Source organism: Mustela nivalis (assembly GCF_964662115.1).
Source record: "Mustela nivalis genome assembly, chromosome: Y".
Classification (NCBI taxonomy): Eukaryota; Metazoa; Chordata; class Mammalia; order Carnivora; family Mustelidae; genus Mustela; species Mustela nivalis.
The window spans coordinates 31,931,335-31,948,775 of NC_139041.1; the positions used below are offsets into that span (position 1 = coordinate 31,931,335).

Consider the following 17,441-nt stretch of genomic DNA (forward strand, 5'->3'; position numbering starts at 1 on the left):
GGACAGAGAGAAACACGCTTGGGAGCAGACGGACCTCTTCCAAAGACGAATTATAAATAGAACCAGAAGAATGCCAATCTGTCATCTCCGTGGACCACAGTAATAGCATCCGAGTCACCCAACTCTGTCCGGGCCATCTGGACTTGATTCTCATCGTTCGAAATCCTGTGGGAGCTATTTTGGTTCTGCTTGGGAAAGTTTCGGTTGAGCCGCACGCAGGACGAGAACGCACTCCCGTCGCTGAAACAGAAAGGTCTCCCTTCTCGTCTCCACCCGTCCCTCTTAGTGTGAGAAAACTGGTTTTGGGGATAATGTAGAAGATGCTACACATGGATGTAGGATGCTACACATGGCACCGGCTCTCCGCGTGGAGCTCACACAAGCGACCACCACGTCCGCACACGGCACACTATCCCCTCCGCATCAGAAGACGCCCCGTTTCCCAGACCGCGGACTTTTCTGCGACTCCTTACCTCATGCGTCTTTGGATACGTTTCCTCTGCCTTCCTAAGAATGTTCTGGAAGACGACACAGGATCTATGGCGACGGACTCAGAGTGAAAGAAAACCGTGTCTCTCTCCTCTCTCTGTGGGACTCTGTTCCGTCCTGGTTCTCCAACTTTGGGGAAGCTCCCGACATAGTCACAGATGTAACAAACACATTTTCTTTTAAAACTCGCACACACGCTTTTATAACATCCACACATGACTTCGGAAGGAAAAAAAAATACCATCTACTGTCTTCCTACTCTAACACATTTTTCCTTAAAAAAGAAAAGAAACCATCTTGGTTTTGTCCCTGTGGATACATACTTCTTAACCCAGTTCGATTATAGTGTAACACAAAGTAGGAGCTGATTCATTCCTTTGTTTGTTTTAAGGAATTCCTTTGACTTGACTTGGCCTCTGGCGGAACTGGAATTTTTGCTCAAGTTGTTTTGTAAGATCCAAGGAATCCACTCATATTCCCCTAATGCCCCCTAGGAAGATCCGTGTACCTAAACATCGGGAAAGAACAGACCTTTGAAATGCGTCTTTAAGGAGGAAACAGTTTTAAGGTTCTAGGAGGCATTTCGATGTTAACACGAAAGTCTGGCGTCACGCTCGAGTTTCTGAAAATACGTTCCACGTAGAGTCGTTTCCTCACTGCACAGGAGGGTGCGGCCCTTCCACCGCAGCTTCTATCGCTCTGCAAACTGAAGAGGCGACTTTGGTCTGTAGAGACTGATGCAGGTCCCTAGCAGCATACGAGTGAATGACCAGCGGGGCACGGATCTTGTAAACTACCGTCCTTGGATGAACCGCAGCCCCGAGTTGGGCAGGTAGGTGGCCCTCGCCGCGGACCCGGAGCGCTGGTGGTCCTGCGTCTACCTGTCTTTCCCGCTGAGCGCATCGAGGGCTGGAGCCCAGACAGACATCTGTCCGCGTGGATCGTGGACGTGTGTTTGTTCGTGGCCCTGCTTTTCTCTACAGTCTCCCACAAGGCCTGCTAACCGGGCTCTGATTTTTTTGGGGGGTGGGGGGCAACTGACTCCTACTTCTTAACACACAATGTGCTCTGGGAGGCTGCAGTAGCCCTGAAGGGCCTTCGGCCACCCACAGACCCGGTGATACTAACCGCCGTGGCCAGTCCCAGGATGGGCCGGCTACCCGATGCGGGACACAGAGGCAGAACGGGTGTCAAACAGCATCTGAGACCCTGAGCTACGTGAGACCCTCATTCTTACCATGACTGGTGGATGGTTATGGCGGATGTGGGGGCCGCTCAGGGACGCTAGTATAGACCTGGCGGACTCAGCAGCCACGTGTTAGTGCCTCCTGTTTACAGCAGCACCGGAAGAGGCAGAGCAGCGAGACAGACATGTCCCGAGTGACTGGGCTGACCTGAGCCTCTTGGTCAGGTCTGCGGTGGTGAGAGAGATCACTGGGGTTTTCTCCCTCCATCCGCCTCAGTTCCCACGCGTTCAGTGTGGCTCACCGACGGTCCCGTGCGCCGAGCACGAAATACAGACTGGATGCCAGACACCATAAAACAAATGCTTCCGTACCGACTATGGGTTGAAATCATACTATCTTAGATGAACTGGGGCAGGGAGCTGTGCTGTTCAACTTACTTTCACCGGTTTCTCCTAGAAAACGTACAGTTATGTAAGCGGCCTGTCTGCGTGCCTCTCGGCATATTGGACAGCACTGGTTTAAGCCTCTTGCAATCGCTCTCTGATAGCAAACGTGAGGCCTCTTTACGAGCACCGTAACTTATCTCTGAAAAGTCAGGTGCACTAAGCAAGCCCGTCCTTCATCCTTGAAAACCACTTGGGAGTTAGCGGTGATGCGGACGGTTACTGGTGATGTGGGCAGTTAGTGGTGATGAGGACAGTTAGCAGTGATGCAGACAGCGAGTGGAGATGCGGACAGTTAGTGGTGATGCGGACAGTTAGTGGTGATGCGGACAGTTCGTGGTGATGCGGCAGCTAGCGGTGATGCGGGCAGTTAGTGGTGATGCAGACAGCGAGTGGAGATGCGGACAGTTAGTGGTGATGCGGACAGCGAGTGGAGATGCGGACAGTTAGTGGTGATGCGGGCAGTTAGCGGTGATGCGGGCAGTTAGCAGTGATGCAGACAGCGAGTGGTGATGCGGGCAGTTAGCGGTGATGCGGACAGTTAGTGGTGATGCGGACAGCGAGTGGAGATGCGGACAGTTAGTGGTGATGCGGACAGTTAGCGGTGATGCGGGCAGTTAGCGGTGATGCGGAAGCTAGCGGTGATGCGGGCAGTTAGCGGTGATGCGGGCAGTTAGCGGTGATGCGGACAGCGAGTGGAGATGCGGACAGTGAGTGGAGATGCGGACAGTTAGTGGAGATGCGGACAGTTAGCGGTGATGCAATTCTTTCCCGTCTGGTACTAAGACAGCTTCCAAGAAAGCCCCCAGCGATCCCTCCGGCTTGGTGTCCGTGTCCCTGCAGCGTCCCCTGCCTTGCCGGGTAGGGCTGGCTTGCATTAGCCACACTGTACAGATGACGGCACGCGACCGTCCAGCCTTGGGTGGAGGGCACTGTAGTCTCCCTTCCACATTCTGCTGGATCTCTCGCTTGGGAGGACGCTGGGGGCCACGCAGGTCCGATGGGGAAACCCACGCAACGAGAAACCGGGGACTAAGCCATCAGCCACAGAAGCTGAGCGCCGTCTTCCAGAGCCGTCAGAGACTACGGCCTTGACCGGCGACTCGGATTCACGGTCCCCAGACACTTCCAGCCTGAACCACATGGCCGTGTCACTTGCAAACTCTGGGTGCACAGACTACGACTGTGCACTCCTAGCAACACCGGTATATAAAAATACGTACCCACATCCACGTCACATGCGTTGACTGCTTCCTGCAAAGTGCTAGGATCATCGGCTACACAGTGACATGCACTACAGCCCATTTTTTACTAGAGTGAGACATCCCGTAAGCGATTGCCGGTTTTCAAGCACAATCCTCAAAGTCGTGGGCCCCTTTCCCAAGCCACCTACCTCCTCCTGTCCCCTGCCTCTGCGTGAAATTCCGTCACCCTAGATGTGTGACTACATACAGGCTCTAGACTTCAGAGAGGTCTGGGCTACTGAGAAGCTGTTCCAAAGAGCCAGATACCGTATCTCTGTATGCTTTCATGGGACTGGAACTGGGGACAAATTATTTTAGACTTTAATGATCTCTTAGTGGCGAGTGAGTCCACTGAGCCCCTTCCAGATGCCTGGAAATCATCATTATTTCTTCCAGGGGTCACTCGGGCTGTGGTTAAGTAGCCGTTAGGGTCTCTGCGCCTCGCACAGCAGCCTTGTTTACGTGTGGAGTGGTCTAAGTGGGCACACATGCTGGCTGACCAGGCGTCCTTGAAGCGTGCGGAAATAGACTTGAAGCCTCCCCCGGCCCCGTTAAGATGGCACCTTCATGCTGTGAGATTGGGCTCGTGGGAGTTTTTCGTGGACGTGCTTTCCCAGTTCCTGAGATGATCGAGTGCTTTAAGCACCGACCTCCAGGAAGCGATTGCATACATGAAGTTAAAACCAGTTCTGCTACTTTTATATAGGAGGGCTTCATGTTCCTTAGAGAGACACATATAAGAATCATTAATCATAGTGATGACGAGGATAGCCCAAATCCTGCTGGCCTTGCCTGGTTCCCACACCCTTCTCTCCTCCCGTTAGAGATGTTTGCGTCACCTCCGTGCCCAGCTGTCCTGGGGTCTCGCGCCCATCGAGACCTCCGACTAAGGGACTGGAGGGCCCAACCCAGCACGCAGAGGAGGTCACTCCACGGCTACAGGGGATCCCATGCTGACCCTTTCCGGGACCACCGCCTTTTACGCTAGACCAGATGACTGCCCTATCGGGTCCAAGTGCTTGTCTTGGACTATTCCTGACCCCACAGTCCTCATAATATCTGTTCAGCTTGCTCTAGTCGGTCACCAGCCACGCCCCGTGGCCCCGTGGCCCTGTGGCCCAGCCGGGGATTCCATCTGAAGATGAGAACCCCGCTTCCTGCGGACATGTTTTGCTGGTGTACACTTCTGCCTGCTTTAACTAGTAGTTCCTTCAGTTTCTTAAGGTGACCCTACGCACCTCCCATTATCTTCCAACGGGAATGGGAGACTGGACCGGATTCCCTTCCCTGGTCCTTCAATTTGTTTAATCACACTGCCGATCCCGGGCCTCCCACCCCCGCGGACGTGACGCTGACCCTGCCACACAGACTCCTGAGCAGACACGGTACAATTCTTAACGACCGTTTGAACATAATCATGGACGAAGGAGAGCAAATCATTAACGTCATCACCATAGCTAGCAAAAAAAGGCTGGCGTAGATGACTTTTGCGATTTTCTTCAAAACTCTAAATGTCTAGACTCTTCCCCAATTTTTCCACTGATCTCTTCCGCCATTATTCTGCCTGCCCTGTCTTGTTCACACTTCCCTTTCTGAGAAAACAAAGTAGGTCGCAACAGTAAATGACAGTGCTAAGTAGGCTGTATTTTGTACCAATGCAGTCCCTTCGCCGTGGTAGGTCTGCTTGCTAATTCCTTATGACAATGCTCTATTTACCTCCGTGATGCACGCGTGCTCGTCACATACTCTTAGTTAGGACTCGAGTGAAAATAACTTGGCATCCATTCCCTGTCAGGTTCGTACGAAGCTTGTCTAGTCTCGCGGCAGTCCAACTGAGAAACAAATAATTATATTGGGTTTGAGAGACAAACTAGGTACTATTTAAATACACCCTGAAGACAGCGTTTTATCTACCGTGTACTAAATAAGATTAAAATGGTCCCGGATCTTAGCAGGACATACTGGGTTGATTATAGTCCTTAGTCCCAAAGGCCTATCATTACTGATCCTTTCACGGCCACCTTTCAGGGTCGTTATTTTTCCTTTTATTAATGCAAAGAACGTCCACATCTGGTATTGTGAGCAGGCATTATTTAGGTGAAAGTTGAGGTGCACGGAGAAAGCAGCTGAAAGCCAACGTACACCATAGGGACTAACATAACACAAAGCAACGTGAAAACGAACAGAACTACTGGGGCCGAAACCCCAAACACGTGAAAATACACTCCCTAAACTTCAACACGTGGCAAAGAAGAGAGAAGCGTCCAATGAACTCAAGTGTCAAAAGCATGTGATATCAGTACCTTCGCTTCTCGAAAGTATCAGAAATCATGGAGCTTGGAAATGAAGAGCAGGTCGAGAATTAGCAGATCCACCGAGTTCTTGGCAAAGGTGATGAAAATGCACGTATGTGCTCTACGAAGCTTTTTAAAATGAAGTAGAAAGGAACGCAGTCCTCAAACGCCAAGGGAACCCGTTGAAGGCGGTGTGGGATGAAGCAGATTATCTCGGTGGAAAGGACCACCAGTGAGTGCCGGAAGACACAGAGCCCACGCCGTCAGGACTGCGACAGGAGGACGTTACGCCATCACGGTACGTGTGTGTGCACACAAGGGAGACACGCCAGCCTGGAGGAGACCACGACGCGGTGTGTTTCATCCACGAGGACGCACCCACTTGTCCTCTCTGCACACGTGTTTACCGAGCACCTGTTCTGGATGTGACACCTGAGCTACAGCACAGGAACACGACCCACTGACCAGGGGGCAGGCAACAACCAATCAGGAACCAGTTAGTTCTACTTCCCATTATGAAAAGTGCTGGCAAGAAGCAAGTCGTACGGTGGGGGTTAGCGACGGCCATGGACGGGAGTATGGTGTGCGTCCAAGGGAACACTAATTGCTTCCTGCTGACACGGGACGCATGGAATGCTCTTCCCAGACACTGACTGCAGTGCTCGGGCAGGAAGCGGCCATTCAGTGAAGTGTCCCGTGCAGACGAGGTACCGTTCGGAAAGGGGAGGCTGATGCAGTGTGATCTCTAGCAAGAGCCTAGAGAACTGGAGGTCCAGGTTCTTGAAAGCTTAGAGACCGTGAGGGAGGCTGAGATTCACCCGAGAAACTCCAGAACGTCTCAGACGACTTCTCGCCACTGCAGCGACCAGATGTGTCTTGTGTGTCTAGTGGATCTGCCTGGCGAGCGGACCATGGGTTGAGGAGTGCAGACAACAGCGGGAGACCAGTGAGGAGGGGGCACAGGAGCTGTCGTCAAATGGACAGGAGCAGGGCTCCCAGGGGGCAGGTGCACAGTCCCGGAATGAAGAGGAGGAGGCGTCCTATCACCCCAGTGAGCACGCTGAGTCATGAGGAGAGTCTGCAGCGGGGATACCGGTGGACACACGGCCTTGCGGACACACTCGCTCACTCGGTTCCCACGGCAGAGCAGCAGCATGTGAACGCAGTCCTCTGCACTCTTCACCTTGGGGTGTCGGGGTCGAGCAGAGGGCCAGACGGTGAGCTCCGTTTGTTGGCTGCCTGCTGATTCACTCCACAAGCAGTCACCTAGCCGTCGGACCCTCGTCCGTAGGTTTCCATATTGACCCCCGAGCCCCACCTGTACGTCGAAGGTGCGAGACAAATCCTCCCAGAACACGCACGCAAGCACATGCACAGGCAGGCACGCACGCACGGCTCTGTGTACGCAGGTCCACATCCTGCTCCGTGACGGCGGCGGACAGGAGCAGTGTTCTCAAGAAGCTTCCACGGGACAGACCGGGGAAGACAGTGCCACGCGCCGCACGGGGAGAGGCGAGCGGCAGAGAGCGGGGGCACGGCAAGCAGGCGGGCGGTCGGCGAGCTTTCTCGTCCCCGCCCAGCCTTACGGTGGGGCTCTGGGGGGACAGAGGAGTTCAGTAGAGAAGTGAGGGGGCAGGAGGAAAGGCCCTTCATGGGGGTCTGGAGGGGTTCATGGGCACAAGGGAGAAGCCGGTGGTGTGGTTTTCCTCATGCGGAAAAAAAGTAGCAGACGCGGACGTTAGACCCCATGGGTGGCGGGGGCGTCAGGACCTGACCCTGACACAGCACTGAGCTTCCGAGAGGGAGTGGAGCGCGGCAGAGAGCCGCGGTGAGGGGACGCGGTCTCCTGGTCTGGGGCCTGCGTAGACACCTGCGGTCCGTGCACCAGCCTCACTGAGCCTCCTGTTCACGCTGTGCTCTTTCCGCACCGCCTTCCAGGAACACGTTCCAACAGGCAGGCACGCTGGAGCGCGCATCCCGTGGGGGGCCCGGGTGGGCGAAGCACGTAGAGGTTCGTGCTGTGCGCAGACGGCCCGACGGCAGGCTGGAGAGTGCACGGGAAGGCTGCTAGGAAAGCCCCGTGTGTGTCTGCAGCGGGGGTGGGGAAGGGGGACAGGGGCCTGGACCGCTGGACAGCAGGGGTGCTGGGGGGAGGCCGGTGGGACTGAAAGACGTGGTTCCGAGCACAGACGCGGACACCATTTGGCCACACGGCCCCGTCCGGAACGAGTGTCTCCCTGTGCGTGTGACTACGACCGGCGTGGAGCATGCGTGGGGTCAATCTGTCCCTGTCGAGTTTAGCTGGCGGAGCTTGCCGTCCTAGAGCGGTTAACACAATCTGCCGGGGCGGCGGGTTAAACATCCGTAGGACGCGCACACACATGTACAGATGCAAACGTGTGTGTGTGTGTGTGTGTGTGTACAGGCACGATGCGCAGCGGCAAGAACACACACCGCTCCGACACGCTCACGCTCAGGGGATCCCACGTTTGTTCGTATGACCGTCCCACTGCGACAGTGAGCAGGTACTGTGTTCTGCACGAGCTGACCTGCTCCTTCTCGGAGGATGTCTGTCTGGGACCGCCCCATGGCGAGGGGCTCCCGGCACAGGAGGCCCCCAGACTCATGCTCCAAGGCACCATCTAGGGATGCTTCAGACTCAGGCTTACGTGCGGGGGTCGCACAGGAGAACGTGGCACGCACAGCAAACAGCCGTGCCCCTCGAGTCTGAGCGGGGCCCGGCGGGCTACAGCAGGTGTGGACAGGGGACAGGCAGCGGGACAAGGAACGCTGCCGACGTGAAGAGACGCTGACTCTGGGCAGCCCGTGGGAGGCCGACTCCGCACCTGGGCGGCAGCGCCGTCAGGAGAACAGGGATGTCGTCCTGCGGCCACCAGAGCCCAGCTCCGGCTGTCGAGAGAGAGAACACTGCAAGCCCTCTGAGACGGCCTCTCTAACAACGAAAGGACGACATCACTGTGCGACAAAGCGACAGCAAACACTATAGCCACCAAAGACACACCCTTCCGCCAGGGTCCGCCGGTGTCCTGCTGCGTGGAACCGTCACCCCCGCCCCCAATCCGTGCTTACCTGGACCCTCAGAGTCCCATCTCCAGCACAGCAGCTCCATTTTTGAGGTGTCGCACACCCCCTGGGGAACAGAGGTAAGGGTTTAACCACTAACGCGTGCACGTCGCACGCCACCAAGCCTGCGAACTACGTGCCACCAACCTACCCAACACAACAGCTGTGACTTCATGAGGAAGACAGCATGACGGGGATTTCTTATTCTGAGAAATTTCTTGCTCCCTTTTCAACCAAAGCTCAAAAACACCATTTCTCCTCCTTTCTGTGAATTCCTTTGTGATTATGCTCTGCGTCAAGCATCATCTCTATGCATGTGAGTGAGAGCATGAGGAAAATCTCCAAGTTCATCATTTCTGGAAACAACTGGATGTGGGAAATCTGAATGTTGCCAAAGCGTTTCTAAGTGAGGTCTGCATAAAGCAGAACATAGAGCTTAAAAGCTTCCTGTGTTGGGGTACTCTCTTCAACACCCCGAATCACTAGGAAGGCTAAAATGCTTTAATCAGTCAATACATATTCTCTTCATGGAGGATGCGTGGTTGTTTTGTTTTTGTTTTTGTTTTTGCTGGGGGTGCAGTGGGCTGAGAAAGATAAGGGAGTTAATATTTTTATCATTTTTTTTTAAGAAAAAAAAAAGCCATCAAACTTCCTACTCTAGTATGTTAGTGGGCTACAATGATATTATTCAAAGGGTCAAGAAAAACAGTGATGAGGTACACGAATTCTATATTAGGGCCACTCAGGAAGGGAAGACGCTTCAGACAAGATGATGCTTCTTTACCCTCTGAGATGACCAGCGACAGTAATGTGGTAGAAATCCACGGGAAGACGTGTCCCGACCCCCACATCCATCCCAAGTTTATGTAGGGAAACAACCCCACGTTCACCGGGTCCCGGGGAAGAGCAGAATTAACCTGTGCCTTTTAAAAAGTCACCCCTGGGGCACCTGGGTGGCTCAGTGGGTTAAAGCCGCTGCCTTCAGCTCAGGTCATGATCTCAAGGTCCTGGGATCGAGCCCCGCATCAGGCTCTCTGCTCAGCGGGGAGCCTGCTTCCTTTCCTCTCTCTCTGCCTGCCTCGCTGCCTACTTGTGATCTCTCTCTCTGTGTCACATAAAAAAAAAGTCACCCTTGTCATGGGTAAAGGTACGGAGACCATCGCTATAGAAACACGCGGCTCGATGTCCAGGGAAAGCAGTACAAGATTTAGTACGAGATTCCGGAGTCAAGTAACTAAGCTGTACACAAACAGAGTGTTTTGGAACTATTCAAAATGGAAACACCTCTAACCTCGTGAGCATAAACAGGCACATGGTCCGCAAACCTCTCTGCGCAAGAGGGTAAGGGGTCGTTACGCACCGTCGTGCAAATGTGTCCATTTTCAGCAGATTACTGAACCCGAGAAGGCCTGTCCTCCTGTGGGCGGCTGAACACTGGCTGTGGAAGAGAGATCCCTTGCTCTCAAATTCCAGCTCCGCACGCTTGGCGGGGCAACCTGAAGTTGGCCGTTCAACTCGGAGGCCTCAGTTTCCTTACTGGTACGGTTGGGAAAATAAAAACTGGCATTCCCCTGACAGTGTCGTTAGGATCGGGCACATACTAATACCTGATGAAAATAGTTATGTTTACAATCATTCCAAAATGCTCTGTTTCTCTCTGATTTAAAAATGAAACACATTTGGTGGTTCCTCAAAAAGCTGAAAATAGAGCGACTCTGTGACCCAGCAATCACTCTACTGGGTATTTACCCCAAAGGTACAGATGTAGTAATCCGAAGGGGCATGTGCACCCCAATGTTTATAGCAAGCATGTCCACAATAGCCAAATATGGAAAGAACCTAGATGTCCATCAGCAGATGAATGGTTAAGAAGATGTGGTATATATACACAATGGAATACTATGCAGCTATCAACAGAAATGAGATCTTCCCATCTGCAACCACGTGGATGGAACTAGAGGGTATTATGCTGAGCAAAATAAGTCAATCAGAGAAACACAATTATCATATGCTCTCCCTGATATGAGGAATTTGAGAAACAAGACAGAGGATCATAGGGAAAGGAACAGAAAAATGAAATGAGACAAAACCAGAGAGGGAGACACACCATAAGAGACTCTTAATCTCAGGAAACAAACTGAGGGTTGCTGGGGGGAGAAGGGGGTAGGTAGGGGGCAGGGGTCCTGAGATTCCTTCTTGCATCAGGATCCCTGCTTAGCAGGGAAAACGCTTCTCCCTCTGCGTGCCTCTCCCCGTGCTTTTGCCCACCCCCCGTCAAATAAATAAATCAATCTTTAAAAAAGAAAAAAACAAAACAAAACACAGGACAAAGGGACAGTTGGCTGAGTTCCTAGTTGTTCCAGACCAGGGCCAAGCACTCTACCCATATCACTGGGGTCTCACCACGGTCCAACCGCTGAACAATCATTTCGTGGTACAGACAGGTAACATAAAATTTCTCCATTTCAAAGTGTGCATCAGAAATTTAACTTGGATAGCTTCCTACATTACTTGACGCAAGGAGGTAGTGCACGTGGTCTATGCATTCCAGAGATTATTTTAATTTCATTCACGCAACTGGGTGGGTCACTACCCAGACACCATGCACGTTACGTGGCTCACATCATTCTCCCACAGAAAAGCCTTCGCAGAGCTGTAATTCATCACCATGCTTTGACTTTAACAGACAGCTGTCTTAGTCCGGGATTCCCCAAAGGAGACCCCGTGTCCAGGACACAAGAGCAGACCGTTTACTTGGAAAGGCCTCCTGGGAGGTACTGTTGAGGAAGCGAGAAGGTCAAACACAAAAGGAAGCAGAGCTACAAAACACTCTTACCCTCAGGATAGAGAGTTTCCTCCAGCTGAAGACTGTCCGGAACACTCAGAATCGTCCCACTGAGGGTTACCTAAAGCCCTGGGGGCGGCTTCAGGGGAGCTCACTCCTCTCCGCTTCCTATTCGCAACTGCCTAGGGTAGATCGGGCTCTAGTGAGCCCAGGGAGAATCCCTTCTGCACAACAGAAAAGTAACCCAAGACTGAGCAGAGTATCAGCTTCCTAGACGCCGAGCTCACAGTCAACTCCTACGACATCAAGAGCTTCAGGATACGAACGCAAGGAAGCCAACACTATGCTGTGTTTGGAAACACCACCATTGACCAGATCATCTCTGCCAAGCTTCCATGAAGTATGTGCCATATATACCGCTCAGATCCAGATTTGAGATGCATCACTGAAAACCAGCACTTTCAACTCATTCTTTCTCTCCTTGCCGTGGCTCCCAGAAACTCAGGGTTAAGGTTCCAGCGGCCCTGCAGTAACTTACAGGTCCTTGACATTTCCCCGTAATTACGATGTGGACGTCTTGCCTGCATGTTCTAGATTGTCTATGTCATCTTGGGACTTATCTATTGCCTCAACTACCCTGAGAAAAGACAGCTGGATTAGGAGTCATAAATCAAAGGGCAATAGGAAAAGAAGTAATTTACTACGTATTTTATAGGAGTCAAGAGAGTTCAGTCGAAATGGAAAATAGTTGTGTCACGTCCATACTTTGTTCAAGGCGTGACACATTATGTTTCCCTTAAACCCCATGTCTTCCTGGTGCAGATGAGGAACTCGAGGTCCAGGGGCTCAGAACTGCCCACCCTGAAGTTTACCATCTGGTGGATGGAGAGCTAAGACAGGACGACGAGTCCTTCTGGCTCTGTCTGCTTCATGCTATGACCTACAAATCACTGAAGATGGGATCAGGTGACGGCTACTAAAGGAGAGATGTAAAATCCGTACCTAATAGCTCCCTGCCTACTTTTCTTTCTCCTTTCCTTCCGGCGTTGGAATTTCTCCTAACATCACAGAGATGGCGGGGAATGAAAGCTTCAGTCTGGAGTCAACATTGCAGCTGCTCTGGAAAGGCTTCTAGAGCTCATGGATCATTGTGAGATGGTACACCACCCAGTTTCTCATACTTTGAACAGCTTTCGTAGGCTGTATATATTACTGAATATAAACATTTAGAGGCGGTGGCAAATGATTTAGAATATCCATCATTTTAATCTCATGCTATTTATATTGGAAAGCAGATTCATGATGGTGGAGTGCGTATGAATTTCAACTAACATTTGCTTGCGTTTTGGGGAATTTGGCTCCTGCCCAGGCTCGTCAAAGGGAGAAACAATCCCGAAGAAATCACTGCTTCCCACTGACCTGCACCATTTGTCCCGAATAATGCTCAGGCGAGGGGGCCGCCCTTCTCGAAACTGAACATCGCCAACTCCCACGACGTCCCAGCCCGGGCTTCACAGTGAGTATTAGCAGATTTCGATCTCATAAGCCCGTTTCGTGGAGGCTCCCAGGTCTTGATGTTCAGACGATAAAGTTCCTCCGTTTGTTGGAAATGGATGTTACTGGGTCAAGAGCTGCCTGTGAAGCATCGGTCGGTTCCAAAAGACGCTTCTGTCTCAGTTACTCAGGGTACGCAGGTTGGCAAATATTTATTCTGGACTCGAGGCGCTCGCGGCGGAGCTGGGAAAGTCTGTGTGAGAACGAGACGTGGAAAGCCGCACCAAGAGCCAGGGGTGACGTCGACTATCGGGGAAGTGAGAGATTCAAGGCATGCAGGGATCATGATGGCGTGGGCTTGAGCACCACGGCCTGCAGGACAGACCAAAGCGACACCCGTACCCACAGAAGCAGCAGGGACAGCCGCGGAGGAAGCACAGCACAGACCCCTCCTCTCACGCTGGATTCCACAGAACTCACAGAGGCAGAGGGGTTCAAATCCGTGACTCAAAGCCCCAACAGGAAGTGTGGCCTGGACACGCTCCCGCGTCCACACTGGACTGAGGTGTGGAACGTGCAGACCCGCTGCCGTGCGGTCACCCAGGGCCGCGGTTCGCCCAGCTCGGGCAGAACCCCGCGGGCCTGGGAGGGGCAGCGCCCGACCATGCGTCGGGTCCTCCATTACTTCAGAACACCCAACATGGGTTAGAGACCAGCAAAGGCGTCTCCCAGACACAAGCTCAGCGTCCAGCTTCACGGATTAGGGCAGTTGCCGCTCCCGGCTGCTGGCTGTGCCCGCGGTGGACGGCTGACCCACGGGGCTAAGCTCAGCGCTCGTCCCCGCGGGGGGAAGGGGACAAAGCTCACACCCGAGTCCACAACGTGAAGCTGCCGTCGGACAAGAACTGCCGACCCACCGTTCAGCAGAGGCCGGGGACACAGATGACGCCGCGTCCCGCTCTAGCTATAGTCGGTGTTGGCGGCATTTGGTCCTACGTCCGGAGACAGCAACCACGGGGGCCTTAACGCGATCGCGGCATCCACGGAGGAGGGACACGAGGCAATCCTATGCGTCCAGACCGCACAGCGGTGCGCGGTCGTCCTGTTCGGAGAGGGACACAGAGTCGAATTTCTACACGTTTGCGTCGAGAAACTAATGCCAATAGCTGTTAGGATGCCGGGGAGCTGCACGGAGAGGGCAGGGGTGGGCGTCACGCCGTCCACAAACCTCTTTATCAATAACTTCGATCAATCTGTGTTCCTTCCTGTCGAGGGCTTCCCAGGCACACAGTCCCTCCCCTCCAGGTGCTGCTTCCCGGACAGTACGTCTCGGGGAAACGCTGCTCAGACGTTTGGCCCGAAGGCTCCACCAGTTATGGGAGCCCCAGTGCAGGGGTGTGTGTGTGTGTGTGTGTGTGTGTGCACGGACTGGACACTCCTCTTCCAACACGAGGCTGTGAGCCCCTGGACGAGGGGTCATGGCTTCTGCCATCTCACGGCGGACTCTCCAGCACTCGGCACCGGGTCTGAGTCTGAGTGGCTTCCCTGTCCCACCTCTCTGTCCTACGGACAAGCAGCGCCGCATTCGCACGTCCCAACACAGACACGCCGTCACGGCTTACCCGTATGTGCCTCTTTAACCGGAAAACCAGAGGACGCACGGAGAGCCACAGAAAACTCTTCAGAAATACGTACTCATCACTGTCCTTTCGTGTCCCCAATTTTTATCGATACGGTTCTGCATATGTACCTCGTTATTTAGAAAACTAACCTGTTTTATTGTATTATGAAGTTTTCAAGTGGTTCCAGAGAATAGGCTTCCCATAATCCCTTCTTAAATGTTTAATTTTCCCTGTTACTACCTTAATTTTATATCAAATTTCGGATTTGTACTTTGGACAACTTTTAAATCATATTATCTACTGACTTTGTGTTACTTATTTTCCCAAGGAGACAACACTGGGTTTTATTTATCATTTGTCTGTTTCCTAATATTATTTTCATTTTACTTCTTCATTTGTTGTCTTTTCTTTTTTAAAATTCAGAAGTATTTTAGTTTAAGGGTCACAGCAAAATCAGAGGAATAACAAATTTGCATTTAAAGTGTGTGAATCTACTTTTCCAACTGCAAAATTTATGAAATCTAAATACAGATTAAGCATTTTTGATGAAAATTTACTGTTCACATTGAGCTATGTTGTGCTTTCTATATTTATACACACACACACACCAGATTTTGAAGACTTAGTACCAATAAAAGAATGTAAAACAAAACAAAAATAAAAACCAAACAAAAAAAAAATCTAAAAGTATTAGTTTTATTTTCAACTAACTTTAGTTGAATTTCTTCACCCATTCCCTTTCCTATTTGCTAACTATTGAAAGTTATGAATTTCTTCTGAGCATGTTTTAGCCACCCACAATAAAATGTGCTATTTTCTGTATATTTTGAGTTTTTATTTCCTCTTTTATTCTGCAGTTAATTAGTTTGACTTCATTGTAGTTTTCATTTTTCCGGTATTTTTAAAACTTGCCGTTTTGTACTTGATTTCTCATTTTCCTGTTTGTGAAGCTATGGTAGCACTTACTGTTTCTGCTCTCTGAAATCTTTCATTTTGTGTGTGCATGTGTGTGTGTGTATGCGTGCGTCTAGGTGCCAGGAGCTTTTGTTTTGGATATGTGGATAAATTTATCTCATGCACATTTATTGCTGTGACGCACATTAGCTATTTTTCTATATTTTATTTTTGAGTTTTTGCTCCTTAAACTTTTTTCACTACACACACACACAGACACACACACACATTTAATAGACTTTTGACAATGGTAATAAAAAGAAAGGCGTTCTGGAAGTGTTTTCAGTAAGAAAGGGGGAAAAAAGCTGCTATTGTGCCCCTCTAATAAAACAGAGCTAGAAAGTAGAACTCAAATGCATTGCAAGGAAACTTCAGAAACTATTTGGAAAGGAGGCTAATTTGCATTTTTCTTTTGTTCTTGATATTCTACTTCTTTTCAAGGCAAACATCAGGAAGGGTGAACCTCTTCTCTTATGTAAAGGAGACAGGAGTCATACTGGCTTTTGATCTTGACTATAATCCACAGATTTCAGAAGGAAATTACTTGTATGAGATAGCTTCTGAGTTTTTAGGAATAGCTTCCTGTTTAAGGGAAAACAATTTAGTTTTTTTAAAGTTGCTTATCACTCTACCCAGACGGGCATAATTGATTTCTCAAAGGAACATTCTTTCTTTCTACCCGAGACGACCTGAAATGTGCAACCTAAGAAATTCTGTACGAAAATTCACTGTCTTTGGCAGAACTGTACACTGTTTCTTCTATCATGATGGCGCATCACCTTCTTGTCTGTATCAGTTGTTTTGCCATCCAATTATTCTGCCTAAATATCTCCTTTATATTGAAATTCCCTAAACATACAACTTGTCTAGCATTACATTATGCTCCATTGAACCCACTGTGTTTAATTCATTTTTCATTATTACTTTTCCGAGGCAGGTAAAAAAGCAGAAGAAACGAAGCTGAGGGTCCTGTATTTAAGTCTGCATTTAAACCCACATTGTTCTTAGAGGCGTCCATTCTTACAGAAAACTTTCAATAAATTTCATCCTAAGACTTAAAAAAAAAAATCAGTATTTCAGAGACTCCTCTGACTTACGGATTAAAAATATTTAAAAGGGGGTGCCTGGGTGGCTCAGTGGGTTAAAGCCTCTGCCTTCGGCTCAGGTCGTGATCTCAGGGTCCTGGGATCGAGCCCCGCCTCGGGCTCTCTGCCCGCTGGGGAGCCTGCTTCCCCCTCTCTCTCTGCCTGCCGCTATTTGCTTGTGATCTGTCTGTCAAGTAAATAAATAAAATCTTTAAAAAAATATATTTAAAAGGATCTCTGGGGGGGTGGGGTTATGGACATTGGGGAGGGTATATGCTTTGGTGAGTGCTGTGAAGTGTATAAACCTGGCGATTCACAGAACTGTACCCCTGGGGATAAAAATATATGTTTATAAAAAGTAAAAAATTTAAAAAAAATTTAAAAAAAAAAAGGATCTCTGATGTTGAATATGTGTTTTAAAGCGTTTGCTAAAAGACAGGTAGCTTATATTATGAAAACAGCAACCAGTCAAAGGCTAACAATAACCCATGGCATACCCACGGCCGGTTTCCTGACTCTGTACGTTAACAGTTTCGGGCAATGGTTTCCTTGGTCTCTAACGGTTTAAGGGGAACAGACCGTGACTCTCCGTGCTACGCCTGTGGGGTGTAAGGATGACCTTGAGGCTGGTAACAGTTAAGAAACAGCACACTCAGGAGCTCTGAAAACCCAGCAGAAGCTGTCCTTTTGTAAGAGAAATTTGCATGTAACTAGAGGCATGTCCCTTTGTCGGGAGGTCTCTCTCTCTCCGCAGCAGGAC

The 17,441-nt window shown here is 50.6% G+C and overlaps 1 protein-coding gene across 3 annotated transcripts in view; it reads right to left on the reverse strand.

Annotated features, from left to right (window-relative positions):
• LOC309856882 (uncharacterized protein) overlaps nt 1-17,441 on the reverse strand; it is a 433,358-nt gene that overhangs the window by 148,523 nt on the left and 267,394 nt on the right. The gene's annotated exons all lie outside the window — the stretch shown is intronic.